This window comes from Balearica regulorum, chromosome 3 (assembly GCF_011004875.1).
Source record: "Balearica regulorum gibbericeps isolate bBalReg1 chromosome 3, bBalReg1.pri, whole genome shotgun sequence".
Taxonomy (NCBI): Eukaryota; Metazoa; Chordata; class Aves; order Gruiformes; family Gruidae; genus Balearica; species Balearica regulorum.
In genome coordinates this window covers 61,692,772-61,711,307 of record NC_046186.1, presented here as the reverse complement: position 1 = coordinate 61,711,307, position 18,536 = coordinate 61,692,772, and positions in this window count along the sequence as shown.

Genomic DNA, 18,536 nt, shown 5'->3' with positions numbered 1-18,536 from the left:
CCTATTGCAGTTGTGATGCAAGTCAAAATCTTTATGAGGAAACCAAATGTAAAAATAGAAAAGCAATGTTGTTGTTACAGACAAATCTCAAGTGGGCAACAGTCTCTCTCCATGACCTTCAGGTAACGAAATTTTTTTTTGCAGGAAATCTGAGCAGCACTTAAATCTCGGGCAGACGGAAGGTTTGTTTTGTGTAGCCAGAGTAAGAAACAGAACGACGGCAAGCTGTAGTTTCTATCACTTCCAGCACTGGTTAATTAAAAACTAAGGTGGGACACAAAGGAACAGAGTATAAAGATGTGTACAGGACTTTTACATCTGACAAAGAGGTTGGAAGCACAAAGGACAGAGGCTCAGGGCAGCAGCCATGAGGAGCACGACATAAGGAATTTGAGGCTTTCTGTGGGTTATTAATCTGTATCCTGAACACATCAGTCTGGCCAGGGCCTTTGTGCAAGGGAAGAAATGGACCCGTGTCTCCAGCTCCCCTGGCAGGGTTTCCCTTCATTCTCTCCACCAAATCCAGCCTGTGGGGCCTGTGCCCAATGATGCCCCATGGTGTGCAGGGTGGAGACGGTCAAGCTCCTCTGCAGGTCCCCCAACACAGGGACCCCAAACGTGGCGCTCCCTCTGTGGGGTCCCCAGTCATGCTCCCCACACCCTCGCAGCCTCCCCGCATGCTCTCCCCCTGCTCCCTGGCATCAGGCCCGAGGTTCCCCCCACTCCTTTCCTTCTGGGTGAGACTTGTCTGACCTTGGAGGACAAAACATTCAGTTTCTAAAATTTTCAGCCCAGGAAAAGCAACAGAGCTGTGCAGTGGACCAGAACCCAGCAGCTTCTCAGCTGAAAAAAGGCTGATGTCCCACGCACTCATCTTGTAGTTCAAAGATTCCCAAAACAGTCCAACTGAGGTCATGTTATAACTTGGATAAACATCCAGTGCTACACCTGTAGAAAAAACCAAGTAATCAGCCATATCTTGCCAATCTTCTCAAACAAGACAAATAATAGAGTCCATGTAATCATAAGCCTGACAGTCTGAAACTAATCCCAGGTAAATAGTTTATAGCTGTTCTGAGAGTCAACTAATAAAAAATTAAATGGAAGCTGTATATTTAATGCTAAACAAAGTGCAATTATGAAAAACTAGCTTGTTATCTATTGATAATATTATGAGATTGCAAAAGCTAACTCTGACTGTTGTAACAGCCTCTGCAGGGTATGTGATGTGATATGGCATGGCATTTAGATTAAGAGGCAAAGTGGATTAAAAACTGGCTGGTAGGTCTCAAAATGTAATGGGGATTTTTGTTTTAATGGTTGTATTTCTACTGGTACCCACAGAAACCAATTTTTAGCATTATGCTATTTAAATCTGTTCATTAACAGCCTAGGCAAATGTAGTAGTCTGCAAATGCTGAAAAAAAAAAAAAAAGGCACTAATCAATTCTGAAGAAAACAGGTCTCTGATACAGAGAAACATGTATCTATCAGTAAATGAGATGCAAGTAAACAATATGTATTTGACTGTGGCCTATAATAAAATTATGTCTCTACAAAGACTGCAAGTTAAGTCTTGGGGAGGACTGTAGTGGAGGATGGAGGTCCTGGTGCATCATCTGCTGAAATGAGCTTCAGAGTAATGATGGCAAAACCACCTGATGTTATCTTTGCCATATCCTGATTATAAAAGCACAGAGCAAAAGGAACATAGGTTTGTGTCATGCCCACAGGGAGGCTGCTGCTGAAATATTTGTCCTGTCTGATGCCTACAAATTCAAGGAAGATGCTGATGAAATTGGAGGAGATTCAGGAAGGAGACGCAGAAATTACTGAGGGACTGGAAAACATGTCTCTTGAGAAAACAATCAAGGGATTTAACTTATTTAGTTTATTGAAAAGTATGTTTGCCAGGGAACTTTCCTTTTTTAAACATGGGGAACAGAAATATGATAGTCTTCAAGCTAACAAACAAATTCAAAAGCTGGAAAATTGAGCTGGCCAAATATAGGGTATTTTTCATACAGTTTCCTAGGAATAGCAAAGTCTATGCAACCGGGCTGTCCATTCATCTTTCAGTTTCATCTCTCATTTTTCCTCCTTCTCTCCCACCCAAGCAAGGTTAAAATATCTTTAGCATGTTTGCCCAGTTACAGCCAAGTTACGGGGGTGAGGCAGTGGGAAAATAGAACTCTCAAAGGTATGACAAGTCTCTAAGTATCCTGACAACAAGCAACTGGGCAGAGCGCTGTGGGGATTCAGAAGGCAGCTGTGACTATGCTCCATGCTGTCTAGCACAAATGCCAGCCGGCCGGTCAGTGCACACACACACACACAGAGCCCAGTTAGCCAGTTCATCCCCCATTTGGCTTCCACTAGATTTTTCTAAAAGCCTCACCAAGAGTGTAACAAAGACCGAATCAGAGCAGTCCGGTGGTTTGTGTATAATAGAAGATCAAAGTAGGCATCCACAGTAGCCTTTCTGGTCTTATTGTCTCTCAATCCATTTGACTCATAAAAATGAAGCCAGTGAAGAAGGAAAAAGTAAAAAAAAAAAGTTAAGCAGTCAGCTTGTCCAAGGTAAACAGCCATGTCAGAGAACAAAGAGGATTTTAAATGTCCCATTCCAGTTTAACCAATGCTACTGGGTCTGACTTTGCTCTGCTCTCCTTAGGGATGGCTCAGAGCTGTGTGAGTGGGGCTACCAGGGAAGTCAGGGAGGTGGCCACGGCATTGTCTCATCTGTGGCAGACTTTAGCTGTTTGAGCTGGAAACGGGGGCTGCCGTGGCTGCTGTGCTGGCCATCTGCTGCACAGACAGCACAGACAAACAGCTCAAGAGGACATCCTTCCCCTCACCAGCTTCTTGGCCATACAGCCCAGCGCAGTCATGGGCTCTGCCAGTTGCTCCAATCTACATATAATTCCCTGGGCTGGAAACTGCACCATCCCCTGCTATTCGGGCAGTGGCTTGTGGGTGGGCAGCTGGGGCATTAACCATTGCACCTCTGCTGAGACTGCACGGTCAGCACAACGGCGGCTTGCGCGGCCTGCGCAGCCCTTGCCCTGCTCCCCCTCCTGCTATGCTGAGGCATGAGCTCACCCCAGCACGGCTGCCCACTGCTCACGCTGAGGAGCAGCGTGGTGAGGAAGCTTAGCGAGCACTTCCACCTTGCTTATTCTTCAGCTGGACCTGGATCACCATGCAACTGCAGAAGAGACAGTGCCAGCACTAACGGAGGGTGGTGCAAGGGCAGGAGCAATCATTGGGGAACACAGGCAGCAAAGGAGGACTGAGCCAGGCGGGAAACACCAGCTCGACAATGCTGTCAGCCAAATCCACGAGCAAATGCAATTGGCAGCCCCCAGGCAGTGAGCCCAGGCTGAACCCGCTGCTTCAGTGACACTAGTCTTGGACCTGCCCTGTTTAACACTAACTCAGGTATAACTACAGCAACGGCAGTCACACCTCACAGTGTCGTACGGGCATGTCCTGTGAGAGTCTCATATACTGTAAGCAAGCTTTTCTCCCTACTGCATTTCCTTTATCCTGAATACTTCACTTGCAAAGCAGTCTCCACAGGAGGAAGGAAGCACCCCGGGCACCGGGGCGGTGGGCTGAACTGGTGAGGAGCAGAGCCCCAGCGGGTGCTGCCCAGCTGGACGCCTGCAGCCTTCGAGAGAGGCAAAGTGTCAGTTTGCACAACCTCCTTCGTGGGGGAACAGCATCCTGCGTTTGCTCAGAACATGCTGAGAGGTAATTTAAGACTGTGACTGACAGGTTTATTCCTATTTCCTTTTCAGATAAGCGCTTGCTAAATAGGGGTCACAGTGCTGGGGCTGTTGTAGGTGCAGTGACAGACTGGCTTTACTTGAGTACGCATGTGTGACTGCTGTTCAAGCTGATTACTGCCATCCAAAAACCTGGCTTTGAAGCAGTATATTAACTCATATATTTTCAGTATCAGAAATGGGGAAGCTATTGCTTTGAGCAGGCCTGTTCTACCTTTCATCTCCCACCTTGAGCCATACGTGGGAATTCGGAGGTATCATCTGATGCCATGGGGCTCTAGACAATGATGGAAAAAACTGGATAATGTAGTAATTGCTGCTTCTGAATTCAATGTAGCACCTACGCTCCTGCACTTTGCAACACAGCATTGCATGGCTCCACGAGGAAAAGAAGTGTACACCACAGCTGCCCAGCCACGTCCCCAGAAGCTGCAGTGCTGGGTAGGCTGGTGCAGTACTAGCCCGGTGCAGCAAACTATGGGCTCAGGCTCAGGTTAAGATGTAAGCTGTCCAGATCTGTACGGTGTAACACCACTGCTAATAAGGCAGTCCTTGTTGCCAGCTCCTGAGCGAAAAACTAGCTGAGCCCTGGAGAACGGCAGGGATGTTTTGTGTCACCTATTTTCTTGAATATTTTGGGGGGGGGGCATAATTCATTTTCTTACAAATGCACACAAATGAATAGGAACTAGGAACCTTGCAAAAAGTTGTCCATTGCACTTGAAGCACAGGAAACTCGCAGGGCCCTGGTTGGCCCCACAGTTTCCCCAGGTCTCCGGTGTAACCAGCCCAGCCCCACAAGTGCAGGTACCTGCAGGCTGCTGGGGCCACCTTTGGGTTGAACCCCCCGTGCAACCCAAATTCTCCCTCTCGGTGTCAGAGAGCAATGCATTAGCTGTTCTGCTTTTTCAGTAACACCCCAGGCCCCAAACACTTGGCAATGGCTTTGAGCCACAGTGCAGCCAAGGCTTGTTGGGAAAGCTCACCAGCCTGCGATGCGGCCCCAGCAGATGCCTTGCAGAGGACTTGTGGGTAGCTCTCCTGCCGCTGGTTGCTTCTCTTGTGCTACCCCTCTGCAGACACCAAAGGGAAGGGGCTGCTGACTCTTCCTGAATACACTGCAGCTCAAAAACCCTCATGTCAGCCTAGAAAACATAAGATAAAAAGAGTCCAGTTTTTGTGCAAGGAGAAGAGGATGTTTACAGGGCTTGTTCCAGGGAAGAAAGGAAAAAGCTCTGGGGGACAGTGCAGGAGAGATCTCTAAACACTGGAAAAGGTTTTAATAGCAGTATATCTGCCTGAATCAACAGTCAGCCAATAGTGTTACAGAGTTAAATGTCACACTAACTTCCTTCATATCTTCCTCCCTATGGTCCTGACCTTTACTCCTCCATCTCTACTACCTGCCTTCAGTGTTTCCTATCTTCTTTCTCTTTCTGAGCTTGTTCTGCCTTCCCTGCCCCATGCCCACACGTTCTCCAGCAGTAAATACCAGCTGCTCTTTGGAAATCAGTGATGGGTTGGAAAAAAAAAGCTGAAACCAAATTTTCTGTGATCGTTAAAAGGCACTAATCCTGACTCTGGAGGTTCACCAGTTTGAAACCCCAGGGCTCTCCTGTCAAAGCTGTCAGCCAAGGAAAACTTGCATGTGGAGGGGTGTGGTGGGTTGACCCTGGCTGGATACCAGGTGCTCCCAAAGCTGCTCTGTGACTCCCCTCCTCAGCTGATCAGGGGAGAGAAAATATAACGAAAGGCTTGTGGGTCGAGATAAGCACAGGGAGAGATTGATTGTTCACCAGTTACCATCACAGGCAAACCAGACTCAACCACTCCCTGTAGGTGGAATGTCTGCTCCACCATGGACCTCCATGGGCTGCAGGGGGACAGCCTGCCTCACCATGGTCTTCACCATGGGCTGCAGGGGGGTCTCTGCTCCGGCACCTGGAGCACCTCCTCCCCCTCCTTCTGCACTGACCTTGGTGTCTGCAGAGTTGTTCCTCTCACATCTTCTCACTCCTCTTTCTGGCTGCAAATGCTGCTCCTAAGTTAGAGGCGTTTTTTCCTTCTTAACTCTGTTATCTCAGAGGCGCTACCACGTTGCTGATGGGCTCGGCTTTGGCTAGCGGCGAGTCCGTCTTGGAGGTGGCTGGCATTAGCTCTATCAGACGCTTCTCACAGAAGCCACCCCTGTAGCCCCTCCACTACCAAAACCTTGCCACACAAACCCAACACAAGGGGGAAAGGCTGGTGGTCTGCACATCGCTCACAGCTGGGCTGGCTCCGTGCTCTCTGTGAATTGAACAGAGCAGAAAGCAGCACCGAAGTTTTGCTCCGCTTTTCTCTGGGAGCCAGAAAGAAGTGAAGATATGCTTTGAAAGCAGTCATCCTTCCCCATGAACAGTGCAAAGGACACATCTGTTTCTGCCTCAGGAGGTGTGTTAGTGAGGGATGGGGCAAGGGCTCCCAGCTCTTCGCATCTGACTAACAATGTGGCCTTGTGAAATTTCCTAGCTCGAGCAATACAATGTCTGTAATGCACCTCAGAAGGGCTTTGGGGAGGAGGTTTTGATGGCAATTAAGCTGTGCAGCATAAAGGAGTTCCTCTTCACTTTGGCAGCATGGACAACCTTAGTAGGCATTCCGTTCGGCAAGTCCTGTCAGCGTTTAAGGATTCAGATACTCAGTTGGGATTTATTATTTAGTTGAACGCAGAGACAAAATTAGCAGGGATGAACCAGAATTTTTAACAGCTATGTGTAAACCTCTGTCAAACATGCTTTTTCTCAGAGCTTAACCTACGAATGTGCCATGTAGTCCTCCTTTTCATTGCAGAACAAGTGTGTGATGTCTTTATAGTGGTGAGATCTAGCATAAGAATAAAGTCTATTTTGCATTCATCTTCAATCACACTGATGTAAACATGCAGAGGAGTCTGCAACTGTGCTTTAAGTGAAGAGCTAAGAAAACTGCCATGCATGTATTTTTTTTTCAAGACTCCCAGGAGCCGTGAGTCAATCACAGCTAAATATGCATAGAAAGTCCCAGATAACCTTGTTGGAATTTCATTACAGGCACTCTGCAAAAATTGTGCAGAAGTGCAGAAGTTCAGGTAGTATATAGAAATCACAATACAATGTTTTAAAACTGCTGGTAAATGCAAAGGAATACCCCAGCCAGCCTTCGTTAGTATAAAGGATGGTTAAGTTTTGTCCTGCTATTACTATAACGTTTTGCTTTTCCATCTTCATTTCCTCTAATTGTTTCAGTGTTAAACATAACACCATGTTATCAAAGTGGTCTTCCCTTGCCATCCTAAGGGCTCGCAGTGAGTGTGATCCCTGAGACGTGGCACACATCGGTCCATGAGAGTGGCGGTCCCTGTGGGCTCCCCAGCCCTTGTGGGTGCCGCTCGCCTGCCCTTGCTGAGCCGTGGTGCCGCAGCTCCTCCTGCACAGCTCTGCCTGCTCCCGTGATGGAGACAGATGTCCAAAAACATGTCTTGGCAAAAAATGGGATGGCATTGACTGAGGTCATGGCTTCACCATCTACAGGGTGGAAAGCTGGGCCAGGCAAAAAGGCTTGCACTGGCAGCATCCCTTAGGGAGCAAGCAGAGAGTCAGCCCCTTGCTCTGCTGCTCTGGAGCTGGGTTAGGAGCCTGCGTGATGGTTGCCCTGAGCTGTAGCCAAACGCAAAGGCACTTAGAAATAGCCTTGCAGGATGCTTGGATCATTTTCTCTTTTTTGCTTTTCCTTGGTGCTAAGTACCATCCCTAAATAGATTAATGAAGCAGAGCCCATAAACTCTGCTAGTAATTTAGTTGAAAAACATGCCAGCTTGACAAGCCAATAGTATATTAATTGAATCAGCTATTTGGGTAGCAAGGCATGTGGATAAACAGATTTATTACTGAGCAAGAATTTAGAAGATATGTTACTCATTATGTTCTGTCCATAGATATTTCTCCTAGCTTGTTATCTACATAGGCATGTGTATATATTATAAACATCTTACATATTTTGATATTTGTCCACATGCATATACATTTGAGGGAAAACAAATGTGTGCCATTAGTGTTTAAGGTATTAAGTATGCACTCACTGTAGGTATTCTGCAACACCTTTTCCATCAAAAGTACGGTTATTTTGCACGCTCACGGTTGGAGAGGCATGAGTATTTGGCCTACAGTTTTCTGTGCTTGAATAGACTAACCAAGAATGTTGCTCTTGAAGGAAGGAATAAATAAAATTTCTTGAGATTTTTTTTTGATCATGGAAAAATAAAACCTGAACATCCTCTGTCTTTGTTCTCTAGAGCTTAGATACTAAAGTTCAGAAGTTGGCAAAGATATTATTTAATAACCTACTGTGGACTCAGATGTGAAAAATACAGCATCATCATAGTAACAGCAATAGTAGTAGCAATACCTAATAATAACAACAATAAGAATATTAATAAATAATGCAGAGAGGGCCTGGGCACCCTGGGGATCCCCTGCAGTGCAGTGGAGGGTGCTGCATCTCACTGCCAGGGGACAACATCCCTTGTTGTGTGGCTGCTCTGCAAGGGGAAGGGAATCAGTGGCAGTCTGCCTGGCCAGGACTTTCTCCTGCCAACTTCATCTTAGGGAGCAGTTTCACCTCTTACAGTTTCTGGTTAATGTCAGTGGATTTTTGACAGGCCACGAGATTCATACCTTGCAATGTCCATGTTCACACCACTACTTCAAGCAGGGTTATAAACCTGACTCTGCCTTGGTACTTCAATGGGCTGTGAGAGATCCAGAATTTTAGTCCTTAATTTTTAAGTTTCCTCACCTTGAGATTTTGAATCAAAGACTAAAGAAACCAGTGGAACTATTTTATAATTTCGATATTTCATTAATGGTGCTTTCTTCTCTTACTATATTCAGGACAAGTAATTGCCTGGGTTAGCTGAGACATCTATTACAACATGCTGTATAGGAAACAACCCAGTGCAAGCAATGGCTTTGACGGGGAAACTCCATGACTGCACCCACATTGCTTGGCTCAAGGTTCTGCTCTGCCATCTCTTAAAGCTGATTTAAGGGTGGGCTAGTGTCCGAGGAGTTGTTTTTATCTTCCCTCAGTCACCTTTCAGCCTGCCACTGGCCACATGTTATTGTTGTGGTGTCCCTCAAACTGGTACCAGTGTTCACACGGCCGTGCGAAGAGCTGGATCCCACAGTTTATCTGGCTCAAAGCTGATCTTTACTTTTGCAACTGCCATTGCCAGGTTTTCAGCAGCTGGCCGGGCGAAGGTAGTGTTTACTCAATGGAGGCAGTAAGGAGAGTGAGGAGAAAGTAGTGAGGTCTACAGAACCAAACATTTTAACAAAAAGCAGCTCATATATTGATTTTAATTGACCAAGGGACAATAACATCCTTGCAGAGCATGGCTTGCTAGGTAGTGCTATTAAAGGGCATTTCTTCCCCTCCCTTCTGTTAAATTTGCTCCTGCAAAATACACTATTATAAGGTCAAGCAAGTATACTGTAAAATCATCGAGTCTGTTTTTCTATACTTCACTGTTCTTTGATTCTCAAATAAAGCAACAAAGAGGAGGCAGAGAGGGAATTAAGGAAAAGAAAGGAGAAGATAAGGGAATTTCAAAATGGGTCTTTGACCTGCAAAACAGTGATGAGAAGAGAATTTTCTCTTAAGTTTATGGAAATTACAGTCTGCTGCCTAGATAGAGATAACTCTGCAATGCAACTTCATTCTTGCTGAGCTTTTCTTTCCTTTAATCCTGCTGACTAGAAACAGTCTATTTCTGTACTGTAAGCATCATCTACTTCAACTGAAAAGACTTAATTTAATTTTTCTAGACAGGACTGTGAGATGTTTCTGTGGTTGCTATTATGAATAGAAGAAAGCTAGGTAAAAACTATTTGTTTCTCAAATTATATATAGTGACAGAAGATTTAAATCCTATGAAATTGGGCAGCACATTTTTGATTCTCCCATATCATCTTGAGAGATTCATATATGTAACTACTGCTTTCTGGCTCCACAGAGAGAATAAAATGCATAAATCAGGTACTGCAGTTTGTCTGCATTTCACCTACTGGGAAAGGGGGAATAAGAGAGGAGCCTTTGTAGAGATTCATCTGATAACAAAATTATAAATGAGATGCTTGTGTGGCAGTAGCAGTTGTGAGTTGTGAGAAGACTGCAATGTGTGGTACAAAAATGCATAGCTAGCTCATGAACTAGTCATAGCTGGCTTAATTTCACTGAAGTTGCTGGAATTGCACTCGTATTTTTTTCCAGCTGAAGAGCAGAAAAGTGAAGAGCTTTCATCAGAAACAGTGTAAAAACATATTTCACAGAGACATAAACATTGGGCTGATGGGCATGAAAGAGGCAAAAGAGAAGTCTGTAGTTGGTTTTTCTCATTTGGAGAGAATTACTGACACAGACTGACACACCACAGACAACTGAATTAATCCCCTCAATATTCCTGTAGGAAAAGATGGAGGAATCACTAACGGTGGTGAAAGGGCCGGCAAGACAAAATGTTGCAGAGCTGCAAGAAGCACTTCATTGTGCAGCCCTACTGCCGTGGTCGTCCACACAAATACAAAAACAAGTCGGTTGTTTTTCCACTGGCACTGTGGATTTGCGAAGCCTCTGACCGTGGCTCACCAGTCCGTGAGCAGGTCCCGGCAGCCAAGCTTTCCCCGCTGCAGCTCCCACGGCTGCAATCAGTGCACATCCATCCCCCGCAGAAAATGACCCTGCTCCCCTGATGATACATTTATCAATTTTTACTCTCCAATGTTAGCTAGAATTTTTCTCAAATGTCTTCCAAGTTTTGACATGTGTTTTTTGTCATTGTGGTTCCTCCTGCACAGGCAGAGTCCCTTCACTCTCTGCAGCGCCTGGTGCAGAGCTTCCAGAGAGTGTAAATCATGGAAATACTCACCCGTTGCAATACCAGTTATAGATATCACGGATTTGTCAGCAGCGTGTCACATGCCTGTTTATTTCTAGAACATTTGTTGTAAAATATGGACGCTGCTCATGCCATCACAGGAGCCTCATATTTTATGTTTGCTGTCAGGGTTGTTTTTATGAGTGAGAAAGCGGAGCAGCCAGCCAGGAGCTCCCACCTGTGCCCACACTGCAAAGGCGGGGGAAGCCTCACGGGGGAACTGAAGCAAACAGAGAATGATGTCCTCTCTTTAGGTCATTTGTAAACTTCCGCATGCAATGAAACAGGAGGTGATATCTTAAGAGAGGCCATTTGACAAGAAGCAGAGTGGGAGCTGTAGGCACAGCAGTTTTAGTCTCATGTGAGCTGCTAGTGCATGGCTGACGTTAGGTAAGAAGCAGGATTTTAGGATCTCCCTCCCCTAGTATTTCTGGTAGGAAATTAGACCAGTGGTATCCAAACCTTTTTGATTGTGCAGTAAAAAAATTCTGAGCACGCCCTCCCAATATATGTATTTTTATTTATTTACAAATTCTATACATGTATGTATGACTGTACTAATATAGTATGAACATTATAAAAATACACAAAAATAGAAATTAAAATAGGACAAGAGAAAAGTGAAATAAGTGCTATTTTTATGTTATTTTAAAATTTAATTAATTAATAGTACAAAAAGTATTTTCTTCCTGCACCCCAATGGCTTGTGTGCTTTGGAGACCACCAATTTAGACAGCCCCCATACTCCAGGTGCTCTCTCTGGCAAGCAATGTCTCCCCCTCCCCCATAAGAGGCCATGGGTGTTTGCCTTGTGCCTGGCCACCTTCTCCTCCCCACCCACCCAGCTCAGCACAGAGCTGTCTCCGCTCCTGCACCTACCACTACTCCTGGCAAGCATCGCCTTTAGAAACCCCCTGCCCTGGGCACCTCTAACCACTCCAATGTTGCTTGTATCAGATTAATACAATCACTTAAGCAGCAGGTGCTGAACTTTTCATTACATCCATGGTATGTTCAGCCTGTGCAGCACACAGATGTGTTATTTTTCTACTCGATATGCCCATCAGTTCTGATTATTCTAAACCATTGGAGTCAGAACAGTGCAAAATTGTCAAGGTTTTGACATTTTGTACGACTAGTGTTCAGGCAATAAACTTTGGGTCCAAAAATACCAGACCTCTTCATCATTCACTTTATCTGGAAGAAGTAGACCCCCACCTGTCTTGTGGAAATACTTTCCATGTCCTACTCTAAGCCTACCACCACCACTAGTCGCAGCTCAACCACAACCTGCAGAGACCTTCCACAAAATAAAGCAATTTAAAGGCCTAGGCTAACACATCCATGTATGTTCTCCACCCTCTCCAGCCCTAGGAGGCAATCAGTTTGGTCATCTTCCCAGGTCTGGGAAGCAGGCCTTGCCCTGCAAGTTGAGCAAAGACCTTGGATCTCATCAACTCCAGCTTTCTTCTTACATCACCTTGCAGCCTTCTGCCATTCTTCCAACTCCTAACCCTAACCCTAAGACCAAACAGAACCTCAATGACAGCCTGGACAGACCAGGTGGCAGACCTGGCCATGACCCACTTTGCAGCATCACCCACCCTTTTCTTTGCTCTGGGGGGGTATTTTTTGCATAGGCTTCATGGGAAACCTAACCATGGCTATTTCCTCTGCAAAATGCTAAAGGTGTTTGGCTTTGCCCTGTGCTAGGGCTATCTCCCACCCACCGGGCCCTGGAGGTGGCAGCCCCTGCCATGGCTTGGGGGTGCAGTCTCCCATGCCCAAGGGGTGGGAAGCAGCCGGTTATCTTATGGGGTAAGGTCTTTGCTTTTCTTTCTCAGTAGAGTTTGTGCCAAGTTATGGTTTCTGTGAGGGTTATAAAAGAATGGCAGCAAGTCCAGAAATTTTTCATGAATTTAGTAGGACTTTGACCACCACCAGTAGTGTGGCTGATGGTGATAACTGAGGCGGTTTGTTGCATGCGCCTTTGGGTGGCTCTGTGGGCTGCGATTCGGCTTAGGGCTGGTCTCCAAAGCTTCCAGCCCCCCAGCTGGGGACCCCACCATGCAGGAGGCTGAGCTGGGAAGAAGGCTGTCACGCCTTGGGCCCAAAGCCTTTTCTCACTCTGCAGACTGAGTCCCGTGGTGTACCTCAGAGACGGTTCTGTAAGCTGATCACAAATTTAGGGTTGAACCCCGCGAGGAAAGAGGACTAATGGCCTCACCAAATATCTACACCTGCACTCTTCATAGCTGCTCATGTCCTCTAAAATCTGATAACTAACTGAGGATGTTTGTTCAAGTCTGCAGCACCTGAGGCATTAGGAAAGCAGCTGCCTTCAATTACAGCCCATCTTTTCTCTCTGTTCTCGAGTGTAATTCTCTGCCTGGATGGACTTAAGGGCAGGGCACTGATTAGTGCCGGAAAATCAATAGCCTCAAAACCGAAAGTTATTGCTGGCATTTAGATAAAGTGGGGTTTACAGGAGGAAAGGAGCTGGTAGTATTAGCCAAGGTTTTTCTTCTCTTCCTTTCTCACTGTTTCTCAATATGTTGCTCAGGCTAGGTTAGGATTTCTTCTTTCTGGGAGTTAGGAAACCTGCATCCTTGGGAAGCCAGAATCCCCTGGGCAGGGCTGGCCAGGGGAAGATTCCCAATGCTACTTGCAGGAGCCAGAATCCTTCGTCTGCTTAGACCAGTTCCCTCATTAACTACTCCAGGTCAGTGTTGGAGTTATTTGTGTTTTGCCCTAGAGTCAGGCCAACCTGGAAATGTTATGGAACGCATAAGTCCTCCATACAAGACCTCTTTAAAACAATTTCTGTACCAGACAAAGCTAATGGCCGTGTCACTCAGCCCATTAGAAAATATCAAGGCCAGGCAGGACCACTGCTGTTGATTCTGAGGTTCAGAAAACATGCCTGGAAACAATTTTCCAGGAAAGGCTCCATTTCTTATCCCTGAGAAGACAGGAATTAAATTTGTAAAAAGAAAAATGTTCTCTGGCAAGGCTGTGTTCTTTCGGTATCTTAGAAAAGTAGTTTCAAGAAAAGACATTTACATAACAAAGCAGTTTGATTACTTTCCTGAGTACTCGTCTAAATTTCTTGGTTATGACAGTAAAATGATAAACTTTGTCACTAGTACACAATGAGCAAGCATGTTTCAGTCTCTTTGGGCTTTTGAGGTAGCCATAAGAGTAAAACTCTTTATGTTTCATAGCATTTATGGTTAGCCTTATTTTAATAGCTCTGTCATTGAAGAGGGTGGGGTTTTTTTCTGGTTTCTAGATGAAAATATCAAACTCTGAAGTTCTCTCAGAATGTCCTCTTTGTCCTCTGCTTATAGCATTTTTATGGCACACATTAATAATTCATAGGGAAAAAAAAAATCGTGGTTAAAATTCTACTCCTAGCTGCATAAAAGCAGCTTATTGACCTTTCTAAAGGCTTTTCTTTCCATTTTTTAATTGGCTTATCCATACATTTTGTTGAAAGTTGAGGTTCAGAGCTTCCTGATGCAAAGCAAAACTTCTTGTTTGTTTGACTCTGGATAACCTTGAAGTGCCCTGAGCCAAATGAAAATTCAGAAGAGAGAAAACAGAAACAGCAAATTGAATAGTGTATCATTTCTCAGGTGCATAGAATGTGCTTGGACCAGTAAGTCAGATAGATAGTACACAGTGGGGTATGGTCTGCTATCGAGGATGTTTTGGGACCATTTCTATTATGCAGAGGCCTGTCATCAGAAAAAAGGATGAGCACTGACTGTGAACACTGTCAAGAAATGTCTTCTCAATGGCACTTTACATCCAGAAATGCACGAATACTTTATGTGCTTCAATTCTTACAATACTACCTTGAATTATCTTCATTTTACCTAGCTGCATATAAAGATGGGTAAACTGAGGCATGGAAGAGCTTCCTTGCCTTACACTAAAGCTATTGCCCTGAGTCTTCTGCTCTGAATTCCAGTTTTTGCTCCCCCTTCAGATGTCGAAAAGACAAATGGAAAAGACAGCTTGTAGGCACACAAACAGTATCCCAGTTTTGACAACCACCACATGCTGGCACACGGACCGATGCTTTTTGAACCATCTGATGTGCATGACACAATGCCAGTTTTGTAGGTCTGCTCCTGAATTCTGCTCTGGGGCTATTAAAGTAATGGGTTATTTGTGACAGCACATGGGAACACAAGCACCAGAAATCTCAGTGACTTTTCTGAACTTTTTGGGGAGTGGGAGGTGGGAAGAAGGGAGAACAAAGTAGTGATAATCTGGAAGACTTTTTCCCTTGAACTATCTGCTTCCTATATAATACGATGATATATATATAAATGATCTAAGGTAATTTTCAATGCTGCATCCAGGATTTATTGTGTTGATGGTAAACAAGGACATCTTGTATCTTTTTGCTCTTCTTTGTTCTGGCCTCTGCCTTAAAAATGGAATAGTTTATGGGCTGACTGTATGGAATTGGAGCTTATGGAAAAATGTGGGGTTTTTTCTAGAAAACTTCTGACTCCACTTCCACATTATCATTCAGCTCTGTGATTGAATCTAGCTTTACTGTAAAACAGTCAATATTCTGTTCTAGCTGGGTCTGGAGGAAGAAAAGGTCCTGATGAGCCATTAACATCCATGGTGCCAGCAGAATTTACACTATCTGATGATCTGTTTTCTACAGTCTGCTCTCAGCACTGTTTTATTTCTTATCTTTCTTTCCATTTCCCGTGTTATTGAAGCCTTTCTTGGAAGAGGTCCAGGTCTCCCGGGGGAAGTCAGCTTTATGGTACCAGATACACCAACACAGGCTTGAGGCTACTGTGGATTCAAGCTTTGCATGTAATGAAGTTTCTTCCACTGTTGCATTCATAACACATAGTGAGGGATGTCTGTTAACAAGGACCCCGCTGGCCATGCTGGCTGCAAGCTGCTCACACCTGGAGAGTAAATAAAAGCACTGTGTGCTTCTCTGGTCTATAGGTATAGCCGGTTGTTTTTCATCACATTCAGCATCTCTCGTTAAAAAAAAAAAAACAAACCCCCACACACGGCCCCAGGGAATTCAGTTTCATCTGTAAGTCTGGTGATTAGCCCACTGTAAATACACCAGACACAGCAGGCAAGCTAAATGTTGAAAGGCAATGCTGTACCATCTCTACATTAATTCACCAAGCTCATCAGTATTTTAATCACAAGGTCCAGGTGGCTTTTCTGAACCATGGGATTATTAAAGCACAGTGGGATTTCTTACATCTATTGCCACTTTATTCAGGAAGCCAATATTCTGCAGCAACAATAGATTGACTTCCCACAGCTGTTAAATGTTGCCAGCCATACATACTACTGTTTCTGAGGAGTAGCTACTCCTCCTAGCCGGAGCGTGTCGGACCACAGGGTTGTAACTGCAACAGACATCTCAGATCTGCAGCCCGGAGTCCAGCAAGGCAGAGAAGTAGATTATGATTTTAAGAAATTAAAAACAACGACATGTTTTCTCATGGCCTGCAAAAAAACTGCACAGTTCAGACTGAGGCAGCAGCAGCCTTTCTTTGCACTGAATCTGCTAGCTGAAACCGCTCGGTTTAGCACAGGAGCATGGGGAGGGAGGGGACCGGGCCAGGTCTGAGTGCCCAGCTGCTCCCAGGTGCTGCCCGGTGCCTCGGCACCGCTGCATCTGATGGCACATATGTACCATCAAACTGAGGAGGAGGTGGTCAGAGAACAGCAAAAATGCTCCAGGGTGACAACATTGTGTGGTCACTTGTCCAAGTCCCGGGCTACAGGGCCATGGAGGAAAGGTAAAACACATTAGTGAAATGCTGCACATCACACAGACAAAGCCACGGGAACAGGCGAGGTGCAACTGAGGGCAAATGATATACGACAACACAAAATTTTACCTAGTCCTTTTTAGATTCAGATCATCAATTAACCTGTTTTGGAGAAGGGTTGTGGACTCCCCATCCTCGGAGGTACAACTAGACTACACAAGCCTCTGAACAACCTGATCTAAGTTACACTGCTCCAGGGGCCCTTTCCACCTTAATCTGTTCTATAACCCAATAGCTCAGGATAATAAGTAGATAGCAGATAACATCAGATAAAATATTTGTAAGGGGACATTGTTATGGTCTCTATGGTTATAGATACTATATGTGAGCCCTGAAAGGTGACAGTGTTCCTATTTCCAGAAAGGAGCTGTCAATTAGCAACACCATTAAAAGGAAAACTTCACAATATGGCTTTCTAAAAAGACACATCCCATACTGTATTTTCCTCTAAGAGAATAAGCTCTTGTTCACATTTTTCTGTGTATATATTTTATGGCTCTTCACTAGAGATGCAATACTAGGTACTATTACACTAGACCGAGTAAACATGAATTAGTATTTTGGCAAGACAATAACAAATCAGTGGTCTTAGTATTTGGATTTGCTAGAAAACTCTTTACTTCAGGGGAAAGCAACAGCTTTAGTGAGCCGAATTAAACAATAGATGTGAACTGACTGGACTATCACTCATTTTGACAAAAAAAGTCATGATTTTCCTTCTGCACTACTAAGGACAGTTCACGGCAGCACCAAGCTCCACAAGGTTCATGATGGATTTCTGAAGTGCTTTTTTGTTATGTGTCAAAGGTTGTGTTACATACCTTATATATTCCATCTACCCATACTGTTCCTCTTTTAGAATATATATCTACCTTTAGCCTTGGGGTCTTCATAGAGCTGAAAATTTTTTATTGACTTTGGGCAGAGGAAAACCACTGCAAGTCAATTGCCTGGTCATGGGCAGAGATGACAAGCTGCGCTGGGTAGACACGATGCCTTTGTGGATATATGTATAGGAACAAGCTCTGTGAAGCCAAGACCTAGTACAGGTTCTATTGCTGCTTCTGAAACTCAGATAATAAATGCTCAGCTATCTTTGTATATATGAGAGGTACTTTCCCCCCCTAAGACATCTGCAGACCTACTAAATTGCACGTTAGAATAGAATGTCTCTTTGGTGATATTTCTCACTCACCTTCAACAAGAAGAATGAATGTCTGACCTGCCTAAAAACTAAAAAATACCACATTTCCTCTCCTGTTATGTTCCTGGTATGAAAGTATTCAGCTTTATACAAGTTTAATATCCAGAAATCTCATTTCTTTCTTTATTGCACATTTTTTAGCTGCCCTGGAAGACAGCAAATGACTAGAGTTTGGTTAGAAGTAGAGAAGCTGAAAATTGGCTATTTTATTTCTCTCTTCTGGCACCAAGAATGCCCCCCTAAAATTCTAATCTCATCATTACTGTCACATTCATACGTCTTAGGCTTTAAAGTGGTGCAAATCCATCATGGCTGTACTCAAAATCCTACTCTGATCCTCAGCATCACAGAGTTTCTCAGCAGAGGGCTATACTGTGAGAGGACACAGGCAAATAGTCGTGGTGGTGGTCCTTGTGTGTCAGGGGAAAGAGAAGCCAAAAGGCAGCAATGACAGCTCAGCTTCCAGAAAATACTAATGGGAACGTGCAGCCAGCAGCAGTGAGGGGCAGCCAGGAAGGTTGCTCAAGCATCCAAGAACTGTAAAAGTGCTTTATAGTTATAGTACAGTTATAGTATAGAACTTTTCATATAGTTCCAACTATACCTTTGAATGCATGCCATGCTTGTTTCTTCCCACTTTCCCGTGCCTCACGGAAGGCCCTCAGAGTCATTCTGCATCCTCTTTGTTGCAAGGTTTGTGGCAGCAGCTTCTCAAACCCCCCAAAAACAAGGCAGAGAAGGGCAAA